This window comes from Staurois parvus, unplaced genomic scaffold (genome assembly GCF_062004578.1).
Source record: "Staurois parvus isolate SC_StPar_1 unplaced genomic scaffold, SC_StPar_1.0 ptg000598l, whole genome shotgun sequence".
In the NCBI taxonomy this organism is placed as follows: Eukaryota; Metazoa; Chordata; class Amphibia; order Anura; family Ranidae; genus Staurois; species Staurois parvus.
The window spans coordinates 893,356-911,281 of NW_028318394.1; positions in this window are offsets into that span (position 1 = coordinate 893,356).

Here is a 17,926-nt window from a genome sequence, read left to right on the forward strand (position 1 = left end):
GAGATACATACTTGGAGAGATGAGGGAACGATAGCTCAATTAAAAAGGAAAAAGGTGAGTGAGAGGAGAGAAGGAAAATACAAGTAGCAATAGAAGAGCAGGAGGGGTAGAGAAAAGAGAGAGTGAGGTTGGGGGGGGGGTAACATGTAAAATAATGTATTGAAAAATGAGCTTTATGGAATGATATTCCGTGGGCTCTTCTTTTTTTATCTGTTTGTAAATTAAATTAATAAAAATATAATAATAAATAATAAAAAAAAAAGAACTACTTGCAGAAGCTAAAAGAACATGCCCAGATATCTCAGAATTCCAGTTTAACAACTCTTTTCATATCGTACCATTAAGCTATATGCAGACAATATTATCCTTTTTTCTAACCAACCCTGCTAAATCTTGCCTGCAACCCGCAAAATCTTAATAGAGTTTATCTTGATCTCACATCAAGAATCCTTGCTTATAGATCTAAGTCTTCACCCCAGCTCTAAACGCAAACTCCAGCACCCCCATTCTTATACTTGGAGTGAATAGGGAATCCCTTACTTAGGAATACGACTACCGGTAGTAGCGGAAACGTTACAGTTGATACATGTTAACTATCTTCCCCTTATTGATAAAATTGCCAAAGAAGCCAATGGTATCGCTAAATTCAAATTATCCTTTTTGGGCCTAATTGCTTCTTTCACAACTCTACCTGTTCCCCTCAAAAGCAAAGATCTGCTAGCTTTAAATTCTTTGGTCAAATGATTTTATGAAATACTAGAGCTAGAAGTACCCAAACTTTGCCTATTAAACAGAAATGCAGGAGGTATGGGTATGATAGATATCTATGACTACTTCATAGCTACACACTTAGCTCGACTGAAATGTTGGTTGAGCTAACCTTATGCCCTGCTGCATCACTCAGGTCTCTGCTATTAATTGATATTTGGAAACCCTATTCCTTAAAACTTTTATCAAATACAATACAAGCATCCATAATACTTTGGAGATCATTTTGCACCTCAACTTCTACCTCTCCTTACACCTCATTGATCCCTATCCCTCTCACAGTCCTTGAGTCCCTTATTCCAAACATAAACATAAGTCACTGATATAAAAAAGATACTGTTACTCTCAATAACCTTCTTAACAAACACTACCTTAAACCCTTTGAACAGCTTGAAAGAGAATTTAACTTAACATAAAAATATTACTATACATATCTCCAAATATCTCACTTTGTTCACTCAGTTAAATCCTTTGAGATTTTTTATCCCAACACAAGTGTGGCAATACTGTAATACCTTTCCTCACTTGGCTAAAGGTATCTCTCTTTTCTATAATTTTCTCCACGACAAACTAACCTTTTGCAAATCTTCCCCATACTTAAGATGGGAAACTGTTTTAAGGGAGACCTACACCACCAAACAATGGCAACAAGCCTCCAGAGTGATATGGTTATATGCATTAACCATTGGGAGTTGCCTCCATAAAGGATATTAAGGTTTCTCGCCTCTCAATCTACATTATGTTGGAGAGCATGCTGATCTGTCGGTCTTTTGTACTTTCAAACACCTATTGAGCTTCAGGAATAAAGTGTTCTATACTATCTTGGATATCACTGGTATTCTTACCTCACCATCTCCGGGCATGCAATACTGAATTTAGAAATAGATCGCTTCCCACTTACAAGTCGCAAAATTGTTACTCATATTCTGTTAACTCCAAGATTACCAATAACACAACGGTGGAAGTCGAATCTATCTCCTAATGTATCAGAAGTCATAGAGACGGTTATACAACATCATATGTATGAAAGTATGTTAGCTTATAAAAAAGGAAATGGGAAATTATTTGATCATCAACTGAATCTGTGGAATGTCTGGATTGTGAAGCACTAAATCTGTGCAATCTCATTTGATGATTTTAAATTCTCTACGCAATTTCTTACTGTGTATACCAAGTAATATTAGATCAAGCTAGCTACATTGTTGTATGCATACTTTGTCTAGTGTTTTTTCTATATTGTATGTAGACAAGCTACACAACAATACTCAGGTATTAACTGTCTGTATTGATAATGTAAGCCCTCTCAGGCCTCCATGAAACATTCCTGTCCTCTTGCTTTTTCTGTTGTACTTTACTGTACCACCCTTTGAAATCATTAAAAATCAATGAAATGAAATATTTGCATGTTCTGACTATTAAACTTTCTTCTGAAGGTTACAATATTCTATATGCTTTTTTAAAGGTACTAATATTTACCTTAGACCAGCGGTTCTCAACCTGGGGGTCGAACGACACTTTCACAGGGGTCGCCTAAGACCATCTGAAAACACATATTTCCGATGGCCTTAGGAACCGAGACACCGCTCCTCTATCCGTCTCCAGATGTGGGCAGGATGACATGCCATCCCTGTCATCTGGACACACCCCCGGGATCAATCCTTCCTCCCCCCACTGACACCTACAATGGGGCACTATTCCTCCCCCCACTGACACCTACGATGGGGCACTATTCCTCCCCCCACTGACACCAACGATGGGGCACTATTCCTCCCCCCACTGACACCAACGATGGGGCACTATTCCTCCCCCCACTGACACCAACGATGGGGCACTATTCCTCCCCCCACTGACACCAACGATGGGGCACTATTCCTCCCCCCACTGACACCAACGATGGGGCACTATTCCTCCCCCCACTGACACCAACAATGGGGCACTATTCCTCCCACTGATACCAACGATGGGGCACTATTCCTCCCACTGACACCAATGTTGGGGCACTATTGCTCCCCCTGATACCAATGATGGGGCACTTTTCCTCCCACTGACATCAGTGATGGGACACTATTCCTCCCACTGACACCAGTGATGGGGCACTATTCCTCCCACTGACACCAATGATGGGGCACTATTCCCCCCACTGGCACCAATGATGGGGCACTATTACTCCCACTGACACCAATGATGGGGCACTATTCCCCCCACTGACACCTATGATGGGGCACTATTCCTCCCACTGACACCAATGATGGGGCACTATTCCTCCCACTGACACCAATGATGGGGCACTATTCCTCCCACTGACACCAATGATGGGGCACTATTCCCCCCACTGACACCTATGATGGGGCACTATTCCTCCCACTGACACCAATGATGGGGCACTATTCCTCCCACTGACACCAATGATGGGGCACTATTCCTCCCACTGATACCAGTGATGGGACACTATTCCTCCCACTGACACCAGTGATGGGACACTATTCCTCCCACTGACACCAGTGATGGGGCACTATTCCTCCCACTGACACCAATGATGGGGCACTATTCCCCCCACTGACACCAATGATGGGGCACTATTACTCCCACTGACACCAATGATGGGGCACTATTCCCCCCACTGACACCAACGATGGGGCACTATTCCTCCCACTGATACCAATGATGGGGCACAATTCCCCCCACTGACACCAATGATGGGGCACTATTCCTCCCACTGACACCAATGATGGGGCACTATTCCTCCCACTGACACCAATGACGTGGCACTATTCCTCCCACTGACACCAATGATGGGGCACTGTTCCTCCCACTGACACCTATGATGGGGCACTATTCCTCCCACTGACAGCAATGATGGGGCACTATTCCTACCACTGACACCAATGATGGGGCACTATTCCTCCCACTGATACCAATGATGGGGTACTATTCCTCCCATTGACATCAATGATGGGACACTATTCCTCCCACTGACACCAATGACGTGGCACTACTCCTCCCACTGCAAAATTACAGTTATGAAGTAGCAACGAAAATAATTTTATGGTTGGGGGTCACCACAACATGAGGAACTGTATTAAGGGGTCGCGGCATTAGAAAGGTTGAGAACCACTGCCTTAGACTATCATTTTGGATCCAGTAAGCTTCTTACACTTACACTTGCGATCAAGATAGTTTCTATTATCGAGAGAGGCCTTAACAGTCTATTCAAATGCCATGCTCTTCAAAGGGAACTTGTGACTCTGAAAGGCAGCATAGCCTTTATCCAATAAACTTATTTTGCAAAATCCCAAACTCCAGCCTTTACCTTTAAGCACTCCCCCCATATCTTTATTCCCATAAAGAAAAAAGCTGGCGTACTCACTGTCATCTGTTCACCCTTTCATCTCAACTTTTATCTATGATTACAGATGAACAAGGTTGATACTTTATTTTGATATGTAAGCTAAATAACATACTATGTACTTTAGTTAAAGTATATGCAACAAATGTTAAACAGGTATCTTTCCTCAACAAATTAATGAAAAAAGTTAATGCCTGTGTGAGATGGGGAAACAGCTCTCATTGTTTGAACACTGTGTGGAAGTAAATTAATGTTTTGACTGACATTCTGCAGTTTAGCCACAAGTTGTCACTGTTTTTCTAACACTGCCTCAGACTGCATAGATATTTGTATATTCATGAAGAGGTGGGGTTTTGCACACAGGGTTGGAGAGAACAGGAAGAAGAGAGAGAAGCCATGTTTTGGAGCATGGTGAATAAGGGAACGTGTGAGCTGAGAATCTGATGACATCCAGGTGTGAACGCGTCCCTCAGTAACCAGAGCTGCAGCTCAGTGAAGCTGATGAGATTGCTGCCAGGAATGCTGATGAGATTGCTGCCAGGAATGCTGATGAGATTACTGCCAGGAAGCATATGAGATTGCTGCCAGGAAGCGGATGAGATTGCTGCCAGGAATGCTGATGAGATTGCTGCCAGGAAGGTTGATGAGAGCAGAGGAACTAAGCAACATATACGGCAAGACCGCATGCTTGTTGGAGAGACATTTGTTCTGTTCAGAGTCACCAGCGCATGCAAAGCAGACCCGGGTCGGTAAGATCGTGCACGCACCTCATTTCAGTGTTGGCGCCTTGAGACTGAGTCCAGGCCTATAGTTAGTTAGTTAGGGTCTCTGTTTTGGGTCAGGCCACAAGTGTTACTGATTATTGGAAGGACTCCACAACTTAAAGTGACATTTCACATTGGAGAGCTGATAAAATCCTACAAACTCAAGCCAGACTGGCGTTTTGCTCAGAAGGAATACTCAGGCACGTGCTACAGGACCAGTTATGGGAGAGGAAATACTGTAGATTTGTGTAAGATTGTAAGCTGTTGTGCTGCACCGCAGGCTAGCCCATACCGTACTCCCATACACTGATTCCTGCTCTTTTAGGGTAATAACAGGTAAGGTGTGGCAGCTTATTTGTGCCCGCCAGTAGGTAAATTACTTAACTTTCTACCTTCATCCATCAGAAGGTACCGTGTTGTGCAGCACAAGGGTCTCAGCCTTTGGGCTGGGTGTATGTAAATTTATTGTATGTTTCCAGCATTTGTGGTTGTGTTTATTTGCCACATCTAAGTAAAATTCTGTTGTGGCAAAAGCTGGTGTTGGGGTTGCTTTCCTCGTTCGTGACTTCACTGTATCCTGGGGAGCCCACCCCAGTACATGGCTTACACCTGTTGTCAGGGCCTTCTTTAAATGGGAGGAAACTTCAACTCTGTCGGAGATCCTGCCCTGGACTCTACTGCCCAAACTAAAAATTCGACCAATTCCGTTAAAAAAAAATTATTCACACAGGACCTGTTTGACATTTGACGTAGCCAGCATGGCACAGAACGTGATTACTCCTACTACTTCAGCAGTCCACAACTCCTATTCTAGGATAGACATGAAAATGATAGACTGACAAATGAATACTACAAAAAATACAGGCATCTACCATAGACACCATTACATTGTCTGATCATGCCTGTAACAATTAGCGCCTTGGATCGACTCATAGATAACACAGCCCTGTTATGGAGACTGAATATAACTTATCTATCAAATCCTAAATACACTCAACTAATCTCAGATGCCCTAGATTTATATTTCTCCACCAGTGATACCAGAGAAACTAATTGTTATACCCTATGGAATGCACATAAAGGGTTTATGCGGGGTATATTTCTTAAATTTGGAGCACATGCCAGAAAGCAATGCTCCCAGATGCTTTACCAACTTATCCAGAATTTGAGAGACCTTGAAACTCACAATAAGTCTTTCCCTTCCACCCAACTGATAAGCTAGACTAGCACTTCACAACTTTGTAATCTCACAACATAACAACTTTATCAAATCTCTTCAAGCCAACTCCTACGCATTAAATAATAAAGCTGGTTCTTATCTAGCAAGGCAATTAAGATCCAAGAGTATAACCACTAAAATTCCTTACCTTACAGATCCGGTCATATCTGCCAAATTTACTAACCCAATCTTATAGCTGAGATTTTAAAATCTTATTACGCATCCCTTTATGACCTCAAAAATGACAGCTCCACCCCACAACCTGCCGCAGATTAAATTTTCCACTTCTTATCCACCATTAACTTGCACACCCTGACACCCTCACAACTTACACAGTATGTGGATCCAGCACAGGGTTCATTCTCCAGTTGCCGACATCCCAAAGCCTTGAAAAAGCCCCCCACTGTAATTGATTTATTGGCTTTATGCGGTGCACCGTTGGCACTAATTTATGCATTGGGTTATCATTTGACATCCAATGTTTTTGTGAGATTTTTTTCCCAGTATCAATAAATCCCTATACATACCTAGATCTATATGTAGCCCATTTAGTATTTTGTCTAGATTTTGACAGGATTTGTACTGCCTGGTTAATACTATGTGCAGAGAGCCTGTGGCAGCTGTGGATTACATATATATACATATATATGGGCAGCACAGTGGCTAAATGGTTAGCACTTCCGCCTGGCAGTACTAGGGTCGTTGGTTTGAATCCCAACCACGGCACCACCTGCATGGAGTTTGCATGTTCTCCCTGTGCTTGCGTTGGTTTCCTCTGGGTACTCCGGTTCCTCCCACACTCCAAAGACATGCTGGTAGGTGAATTGGATCCTGTCTAAATTGGCCCTAGTATGTGTCGGTATGAATGTGAGTTAGGGACCTTTGATTGTATGCCCCTTGAGGGTTAGGGACTGATGTGAATGTACAATATATATAAAAGAGCTGCATAAATTGACGGTGCTATATAAGTACCTGAAATAAATAAATATATATATATATATATATATGTGTGTGTGTTTTCATCATTGAAAGCTTCTTGTGTTGATATACTTCAGTTCAGCAAATCTACTCCTTTTTGCTTTTGCCCACATATAAGAAATTTCTTACATTTTTTACTTTTTTGATATTTTATATGATATTGATTTGCTTGACAATTTGTACTTTTAGCTATGAGGCTTATAGTGCAGTAAATGCCTATGTTGTTTTTTACAGATCCATTCTTGGCTTTTCAGCCTTTCAAGTGGTTCCGTTGTCCTAATTGTGGTGATCCCAATGTGAGAAATTCACTTGGAGGGGTTGGTCTTTCTCCTTCCCTCATGAGCCAATTTCCATCAAGTCCTGGTGCATCGAGGTGTCGATGGTGAGCACATTAATAGAAGACTATCCTTTGTGTTTTCTACAATTATGGCGTGTTAAATTACAAAAAAAAGTTGGATGGTATGTAGGACATACTGTATTTTTTGACTTTGTGATTTTTAGTGATGTTCTTGTAAATTCTTACCTATTTCCACTATATTCTATAGAATGTTTCTTGGTCATCCTTCTTCTTCAGCTTACCCGTGAAGAAAACTTTGTTCTGAAATGTGTCTGGTTTTTCAGCTGAAGCTTACTCTCCCTCTTTTTCTCCTGGCTCACAGAAGAGGGTGAACAACAATTCTCAGCCTACAGGAAGTTTACAGGCGCTTTCAACATTTTTTCTAGGTATGATTTTAATGTCTGTACAATGTGTCAAACTATGATGTTTCACAACTATTTTGTAATAAAATTATTCACGTCTATATCACTTGTTTTGAGTTGCCTTAAAAGTCCCAGTACAAATTGCTGGGGAACATATTTATGGTACTCACAACTTACATATCTCTATCTACCTAAAAATAATTGACTCCCTGCCATTAGTTAAAATCCCTGGCATAGATGGTTTCCCGAACAAATATTACAAAAAGTTCAAAACACAGTGCCTCACCTAGTTAATATATTTAATCTAGCTAAGACATCAGGTACCTTTCCTGAACTGATGCTTCAAGCAGTCATAACAACTATCCCTAAACCAAAGACAACAGAATTCCTAGCAACTATAGACCCACATCCTTCCTGAACTCTGATATCAAAATATATGCCAACACACTAGCGATGAGGCTAATAGACATCCTACCAAACTTGATTCATCCAGATCAAGTAGAATTTATCAAAGGCTGTCAAGCCAACAAAGCCACATGTCGGATGCTACAGTATATATACTTAGATACTCAAAACTAAATAAACACCCTACAATATTTCTGGCCGTTGATGCTAAAAAAGCCTTTGATTGGGTACACTGGGGGTTCCTAACAGAACCACCCTTGCTATTATATTATCAATTGTGTGCACTCATGTAGTCACGTTTGAAGGACCATATGGGGTATTTTGCATTCATGACCGAACATGTGAATGAATATAAGACCTAAATAAAATACATATTAGATGGTCTATAGAGATCTGACTTTTTATTGAATATAAATATATTCACAGGTCTCTTTTCTACACTGTTTAGCGTTTTCTGCAAAGATTGTCTCACAAATTCATGAAGAAATGTTTTGAAGCTTTGTTGACTGACATCAGTTAAATAAGTTAACATAATTGCTTTACCTTCTATGCAGCACTACTATCATATGTTTTTTTAACTTTTAACTTTCGAAGTGTATGTTGCCCCAACATTTCATATTTTTGAGAAGTGTCTCTGTTAAAACCAAACCCCCCCATCTCCATTATTATCTTATGCAGCTGATACTGGTGATCTACACATGTGATCACCTGAAAATAAAGATATATTATAGATAAATACACACATACACACACAGAAACATTTTTGCCTTGCAGTTCTATTTTAAAATTGCATGGGTTGTCATATACAGTGTACAGTACTTAACACTTACACACAAGTTTCATATAGTGTGAATTAATAATATTAAAAATATTTTGAAAGTGAACTCTTATATTTCTTTCTTTTTGTTTTTTCATTTTAATAGTACACAAAAGTGAGATTTTTTTTTATTTTTAACAAAAGTATTCTATATCTGCTTAGTAAGCGAATATAATGGGATCTGGATGATTCTGCTATTGACTGGTGAAAATGTGGCTTAACAGCAGAATCATTATTTTTTTAATCTTAAAACTGCCAGCCTGTACTGTTTTCCACTGAACCTTGGGTACCTCAATTAAGAAATGTCATTACTAATTTAAAGTCATGCTAGAATATTCCTAGTTCAGAAAGCTGACCTCTCTATTATTACCTGTGAGAAAACAATTTTCTGCAACTATTTACCATTGTTAAGCATACATTCTATAAACCATTTATTCATTTTAATAATTTAAAAAGTAATGTTAGAATTTTACCCAAAGGGTAAAGTGGGTTTTCAACACTGTGCTGATGCCAGCATTGAGCAAGTATTATAATACAGAATTGGTATGGAAATGACATGACCTGATTCAAACCTCTACACCTATCTTTTCAAACCAAGGACTTTTATTTACAATGAAACAGTGTGTTCACCAGACAAAGGATGCATTAATGATTCTTGGGGCTGAGTTGTGTGGGTCAGCAACCTATAAATGGATGGTACCCTATTTGCTGTGAACTGTGAAATTGATGTGTATGCACTACGGAGGACATGCTAAATTTCTTATTCCAGTCTAGAGTATACCAGAGCATAGCAAGTGACTAATGCCAATGCACATCGTCAAGCTGCTGAGGGAATCTCTGGGTGCTCATAGACATTGTTAGCTGAAACAGCATCAGGCAATCTGTAGGTTTTCATACATGAGGTATAGCTGCTTGGAACTAGGATGTCCACGATTTCAGCCATAGCAACATAATTTTAACCAGAACAAGCCATTTTTTGGCAAAAATAAAAATTGCTACATGATGATTTGGGGGTCTCCCTGTGTACAATAAAGCCATCTGTTATCTTGGCTACTAATCTTCCAATCTATACATCTGTGAACTATGGTTTCCAAGATGTGATTTTTTTTTTTAATTTTCGCAACTAGCAAGATTCTCTCTTTGCAAACCAAGATCCCAAAGCCCATCTCCAGGTTGAGCACCCAGCTCCCCCTATCCACATCTTTCTCTGGATTTTTCTTTTTTTTTTTTAATCTTTATTCAGATTTTGTTTCCTCACAGGAAGTGTTAATTCCTAGACTAAAGAAAGAGATCATGCATTAACTTGTGTAGTGGAAAACCTCAAAGTTTCAATGCTGCAACACATTTCAAACATGCAGAAACTTCTGACACAGGAATGTGAAGATTTACTTGACTATAGACTGCACATACAGACCAACAAATGACACCATAAAACTTCATGGTCAATGCATATCTTATGCAGGTAAAAACACTGGGTGCAGGTAGGAAGGTTGGTAATACCTTTAAGTTAATATTTTGAGGCAATGAATAATGGATACTTCATATAAGACAATAAAATATATTTCTCCAAGGCAAAATAATTACAAGCTTTAATAGTTTGTAGACCTTTATGCATTTTGTAGTAAAAAAATATATATATTTTAACAGGGAGGCTTGAAGCCTTGGTGATCAAATATTGAAACTGGTATCTTTAGAACATCATCACACTCGAAAATAGAAGGTTAGGATTGGAGGAATGGTCACATGTTCAAGCATATCCAGAAGTGCCAGGTAGTTCTAGAGATCTGACAATGAATTGAGGTAGCAATGGAGTATGGGGGAATGTCTGCATAGGATGCTTGCTATAAAACTGACATAATAATTTTTTTTTCATTAGGAGCCTACAAAGCATTGTACCTGCAATCAGCAGATTATGGGTGCAATGCAAGGCTCCTGCAGACTGTCATTGTAAGTTGTCTGCTCATTACTCATATGGGCAGGCAGTTACACAATGACAGGAAGCATCAATGAACTACCTAGAGGGCTCATCATCATGGTAGTTCATTTGTAGTTCTCCTATTCACAGAACTCTGTGAATAAATGATGCAACCGGGTGGGTGGAGCCCTGCACAGCAGCATTTTATTTTTATTGTGACAGAGGGTGTGGGGAGAGGATCCCCAGCTCACTGTCACAAGGGGGGATTGGGGAGATGAATATGGGTGTAACGTAATATGTTACAAAATGTGAACTTATCCTTTAAAATTCAATAAACATTACCAACAATGGTGGCTTTCAGAGATCTTCAATTTGCTCAACTTTGTTGTTGTATCAACATATAACCCATTTATCATTTAGTTAGAACTCACTTGGGGTGAACAATAGATGGGGCAGATAAGAACAGCTGTAATTCCTCTACATAGCAATAAACATGATGGTCTTCTGAGTCAGAGGGTGGTCATATAAAGCATGTATGGCTGACTGTCCCCAAATCTCCAGAGGCAGCTATATTTAGGGAGATAATATAGCTTACAATAAAAAAAGATTTAGCTGTTGTTCATTATAGCCTTGGCTGAGAACTCTTTAGGTGTGCTTAATGAGGGCACCATCCTTTTGGGACACAAACTGCTGGGTTAACAGCTCATTGTAACAAACTATATTCTACACATTAGGTACTTTTGAAAAGCCCCACTGACATTCCACTAGGGTACATTTTTGAAAATGCCAAATCCAAAATGTTACGACAGAGCATTGCTGCAAACATAAGAGCATAGCTTGTCATGTCAGCACCGTTGTACAGCTGAAAGGATAGCTGTAAAGGAGTTAGACTCCCAAGCATATATGTTAGGGTGCAGATCATTCTAAATACCAGGCCTTCCAATTGAGCTCCTTCCATTCAAAGTAAGCTCCTCTCCCTCATTGCTTGTGTTTTGTAGCAGCCCTAGACTGACACACTTCCATAAGAAAACACTGTCAACATATTTAAACAGATGACAAAAAGTCAGGAATAACTAAAAGAAATATGTGGAGCAGGTCATGTGGAGCAGGTCTGATGCATTTTTCACCCCTTGTACAAGACAGTGTCATTTACAGCACGCTCTAAAAAGAAAGTCCAATGATTTCCATTTACCAAACGAACAATAGTAATCACAACATGCGGTAAACAGCAACCAAATTCTACCTTTCATCTGTTAGGTGCACTGATAAAAATAATAAGATAATGAATGACTGCTGATGGCTGATTTAGATTACTAAGTGAAGGGTAACTCTTGTGAAAATTATATATTGTGTGGCATTGACTGACAGAATTGTGGATGGTGTTTATGTATCACCTAGGTTTCTCTTATACACATGGTGAGGGTCTCCAGTGCTTATTACTGATGTGGATAAAAAAAATTCTCAATAGGAGCTGATTGTCAAACAAAATGGAATAGAGTTGGAGGGGGCTGGGGGGGGGGCGGTTTTTGGTTGGTTGGGAAATTTACGAAAGCAAAAATCTTTATTTAGTTATTTTAATTCTGACAGGGAGCAGCAATTTTAGTAATGTTTAAAGTAAACATTAAAATTGCAAACTTCCATTATATAATGAGCCTAAGGTATTCCTTGATCCTATCTGTGCAATATTTACAACCTGCTTAAGAAAAACTGACATTTAAAAATAAAAAAAGTGTGATTACCACTTGCCCTCCGGAAGATTTACCCCCTTCATGACAAGGCCCTTTTTTGTGATACGGCGCTGCGTTACTTTAACTGACAATTGCACAGTCATGAAACACTGTACATAAATTAAATTTGTCATTTTGCTATAAAATATGTCCAATAAAAAAGTACAACAATTCAAATTTCTTCATAAATTTAGCCCAGAATGTATTCTGCTACATGTCTTTGGTAAAGAAAATCCCAATAAGTGTATATTAATTGGTTTACGTGAATGTTTTAGCATCCACATATGGCAGTTTATATACTCAAAATTTTATTTATTTTTTTAATTCTAGTAATGGCAGCGATCAGCGACTCATATCTGGTTTGAAGATGGCATTCTGATAGTAACTGACACTGGGTGGGAACTGACTAACTGCCACTGACATCTCCAGTGACACTAATACAGTGACCAGAGCTAATAAAAAGCACTGTACTTGTGACACTGGGCAGAAAAGGGTTCACATCTGGGGCTATCAAAGGATTAACAGTGTGCTGTTTTGTGCTTACTGTGTGCTGTTTTGCTAGGGGACAAGCTGCTTTCTATCCCTCTGCTGCAGAAAGATAGAATGCAGCACATCCTTGCTGACAGGAGAGAGACCTGTGTAGTTTACACACAGATCTCTCCCCTGTCAGCAGAGTCGCTGGCGAGGACCCGGTAACTGACATTTCCAGGAGCCAATGACAGCATGGGTAGGGCAGCGTGCGCCCCCTACCCATAAATGAAAAATCACGTATTTCTACATGATTTTGTACAGTGCTGCCACTCTGTAGCAATATATCTGCAATAGGGTGGTCTTTAAATGGTTAAATTGCTCACAGATCCCAGACTCTGCATTCTATTTATACATAAAAAAGTACAGCTCTTAACAGCATGAATAGTAACTCCAATTATATAAATAAACATAAACCTATATATTATTCAAATACAGGTACAATGAAGACATAGTGAACAGTCTTTTGATGTGATAAAAAATCTTCAATCACAGGAAATAATCTTGTGTATTCAAGTGTAGCCTTGTTCACCCCACTAAGTGTGAAATGTCCTTGGGTACAATCGTGAGTGATCATAGACGTAAACATGACAAAACACAATCTCGTAGAGTGCGTATCACCCCACTCAGTGCTCAAGGTAGGCTTACCAGAAACATTTGACCTTCATATTATAGAATGGTCAAATAAGGCATGTATATGATCCAATGGCAATCACTCTGACATTCTCCACAGCCTCCAAATTGATATATAAAGACATTCCAAAACTCCACATGGATCATAGACATCAAAGGTGTAGTGAACATGTATATGGGACAAAAAGGCTTCCCATAATGTAAATATGCTTTGTAATCTTTATTAAAAGCAAAGTAGTGCACTTACATGAGTAGAGATATCAAACAGCGTTGTTGGTTGGCAAAAAACTCATATGCCAACTTCTAAAATGGCCGCAAGCGTGAGCACATGCGTGGTGACATCTGCCCTAGCTCCACCAAACGCGTTTCATTAGAAATTATGTTATCAAGGGTTACAAAGGATTTTTACACTATGGGAAGCCTTTTTGTCTCATATACATGCTCAGTACACCTTTAGGGTGGGGTGATACGCACTGCACGAGATTGTGTTTTGTCACGTTTACATCTATGATCACTCACGACTGTACCCAAAGACATTTCACACTTAGTGGGGTGAACAAGGCTACACCTGAATACACAAGGTTATTTCCTGTGATTGAAGATTTTTAATCACATCAAAAGACTGTTCACTATGACTTTATTGTACCTGTATTTGAATACTATATAGGTTTATGTTTATTTATATAATTGGAGTTACTATTCACGCTGCACTTTTTTAATGTATCTATTTTATATTCTTTGGATCAGAATATAGTGCTGGCAGCTCTTATATCTTGAACTAGTGCAGATACTGATGCTACCTTATATCTACATTCTATTTGTAAACAAAGCGGCCAGCGATCAGGGATTCTATTCATCTATACTGGATCCCTATCCTAGATGAAGGTTTGATATAGATGTTAATAGGGAACACCAACAAAAAACTGCATAGGGCTTCCTTCAATTCCCATCAGATCTGGTATACATTTTAAAAGGGACCCCATGCAAGAGAAAAACATACAAAAAAAGGGTCCATATATGGTTACCCAGATGTTTATAATAGCTGTCATTGGGACTTGTCATTTGTTGGCAATGAAGTGATGGAACAGGACGTGTGTTGTCAATCAGCTGTTTTGTTCTCTTTCAGCAGGTAGGCAGGCACCAGGCATTGTGATTAACCTCTTGCCGTCCGCCTGCTGTTTATAAAGGGCGGGGCGATGGCAGTCCAAGGTCGGGTTGCCGTTCCTAAACGGCACCCGCCTTTTCTAGCTGTGCGCGCTCCCTAGGAGCGCGCACCACCGCGATCCGGTGTCCGCTGTGTCCTCCGGACACAGTGAAACACCGATCGTCGGACGGGACCTCTGTACGAGGTCCCGGTCATGTGATCACTGATTGGCGAATCAGTGATCACATGCAAAGTAGTAAGCAAGATGTCACTTGTGACATCATTGCTTACTACGTGTGAAATCTGTGAATGATCACAGAGGTCACATGGTACAAGGCTATTCACAACAGCCTTGTACCATGTGACAAGCTGTGACCAATCACAGCTCACTCAGTATTTCTCAATGACTGCAAGAATGCAGACAGAGAGAAAGAGAAATGATTGCTTTTACATCCTATATGGGTGTAAAAGCAATCAGTGTAAAAAAAAAAAAAATCTTCATCACCCCCCACCATGGTGACACTGTACTGCTAGGGTGACAGTATGTAAAAATAAAAAATAAAAATAAAAAATAATATAAAAAAAAATAAAATAAAAATGTAAAAAAAAATGTTTTAAAATTATAATGTTTGGTTATAAACTAATTTGGATTTTTTTTTTTACTAAAAAAATAACGGAATAAATTTTGGCCAAGATTTAGGATGAAATATTATTTATTTGCAAAATTTTATTAAAAAAAACACTTTTTTTAAAAATTTTTGGACTTTTTCATTTACATAGTAAAAAAAATAAAAATCCCAGCGGTGAATAAATACCACCAAAATAAAGATTTATCTGTCTCAAAAAAATGGTAAAAAATTCATATGGGTACAGTATTGCATGACCGCGCAATTGCCATTCAAAGTGTGATAGCGCTGAAAGCTGAAAATTGCCCTGGACAGGAAGGGGGTAAAAGTGTCCGGACAGGAAGTGGTTAAGTGATATGTTCACCTTTGAAAACAAGTTACATATTCCACCTGTTTTTAGCTCCTGCAGCTCTCCTTTCAATCCCCTCCCCCTCCCCTTCCCCCCATGACGGTGAGCTGGGAATCTTCTCTTTACATCCACTGTCACAATTTGAAAAGAGCGCAGCTGTGTGTTGCTTCTGTGAATAAATAGACTACAAGTACCAACAACCTTTATGGCTGATGGCTTGTAGTTCTCAAAGAACTACGAAGGTGCTGGTGAAAATCTTTCTATGAATTACTATGAATGACAACTACTCAGTCATGTAACACTGTACCCAAATGAAGTTTTTCTTTTTTTTTAAACAGATAGAGCTTTCCTTTGTTGGTACTGATTTTGCAAAGAAATCATCTTTGTTCATAAATTTAGCCCCAAATGTATTCTGCTATCTGTTAAATTGTTCAAAGATTGCATCCATGAAACATCACTTACTACTGTGATTGGTCACAGCTATTACATGGTACAGAGCCTATGTAATCACATTGATCATTACAATAGTAATCAATGCATCATAAATGACAGCCTAGCTTACTATTGCAACTGTGATCACTAAGCATGGTCATGGTACCATGGCCACTATGATTGGTAATCTGCTGTGTATGGTGGACACAGCCAGTTACAGATCACACTGTTACATTCCCCCAATGGGCACGCACAAGTTGCAGTTCTGGGAGGATATACGGGTAGGATTTTAGGGTGGGAACTCAATGCTTTTTTTCTTGATTTTTGTCTGGAATTAATAAATAGAAGCAATACCAGAACTGAAGGGTTTGGTGTAGATGTACAATTGGGGGGGGGGGGGGATTTCACACCATTTCCTTTTTTTTTCTTTGATTGAGTCCTCCTTAAAATGCTTACCAGACATGTAGTATCTTGTATGAATTGTGGGGCACCCTGTGCCATTTTCTTAACACTATCCCAAAGTCCTTTGCTTATAGGTCATCATTTGTTAAGGACTTGGTGGTGCCTTCACCCACCGACATCCTTAACAATCTTTCACAGCGAGAATCTGTCATGTATAATAGCTGTAGTAATGCTATTGTAAATGACATTTGGTTCCAAATGAATGGGTAAATGTTCAGGCATTTGTTATAACACTTGAACAACCAAGGTTAGGTTCAAACTTGTGTTCAGACCAAACCTTAATCCCACTCCTGTTTATTAGTCTCAGCTTTCAAAAGACCTTTATGCATACAGTATGTGAGCTGACTGAGGCAAGGGGCTTTCTTACTTTCTCTACTGTGGAAGCTTGCTGATGTGTGAAAAGGCTGATTACAGAAAGAACACTAAAAAGATATACGTATAGCACTGACTGTTTATTTTGGGTAACTTATTAAGGGACACCATGTTCCTGATAATGCCTCTATGCTTTTATGTTTCTAAACATTCCACCTAAATAAATTCCTGGTACAATATGAACTCCCCTGAAAAAACATTTATAGCTCATTTGATTGGCATACTGTTGCCAGCAGTTTGTGTGGTGTAGGAAAATATAATACATTTGTTTTATTATGATTGGAAACAGGTAAAAATGCAGTTGAACCACATACAGTATACCTTATTAATGACTTGAACTTCTGGTCAGCTATTCAGATACTACACAAAACTCTGCTAGTCAGTATTATCACTCTGCTGTTTCCTGGTTTAGCTGCACCACTCTATAGGGTTACACATTTACTGAAAATACTTATTCTTTGTCCAATAAGCACATAAGAAGTTGCATTTCTGGATCAGGCATTATACAGTATATGTGTTGCTGTGTGGCTGTGCAGTGTGGTGAATCAAAAGATGGCCTATGAAGAATTACAAATCCTATTTCAACTGTTTATTAAAGATGAACTCCAGGTATGATCTTCATTACATACGTTTATTGCTCCAGCTAGGACCAATGAAGTATGCATAGTTCATACCTCTGGGATTAGGAAGGTTACAATAACTATAGTAGTTGGCACTTCTACAATGATAGCCACAAGTTTCA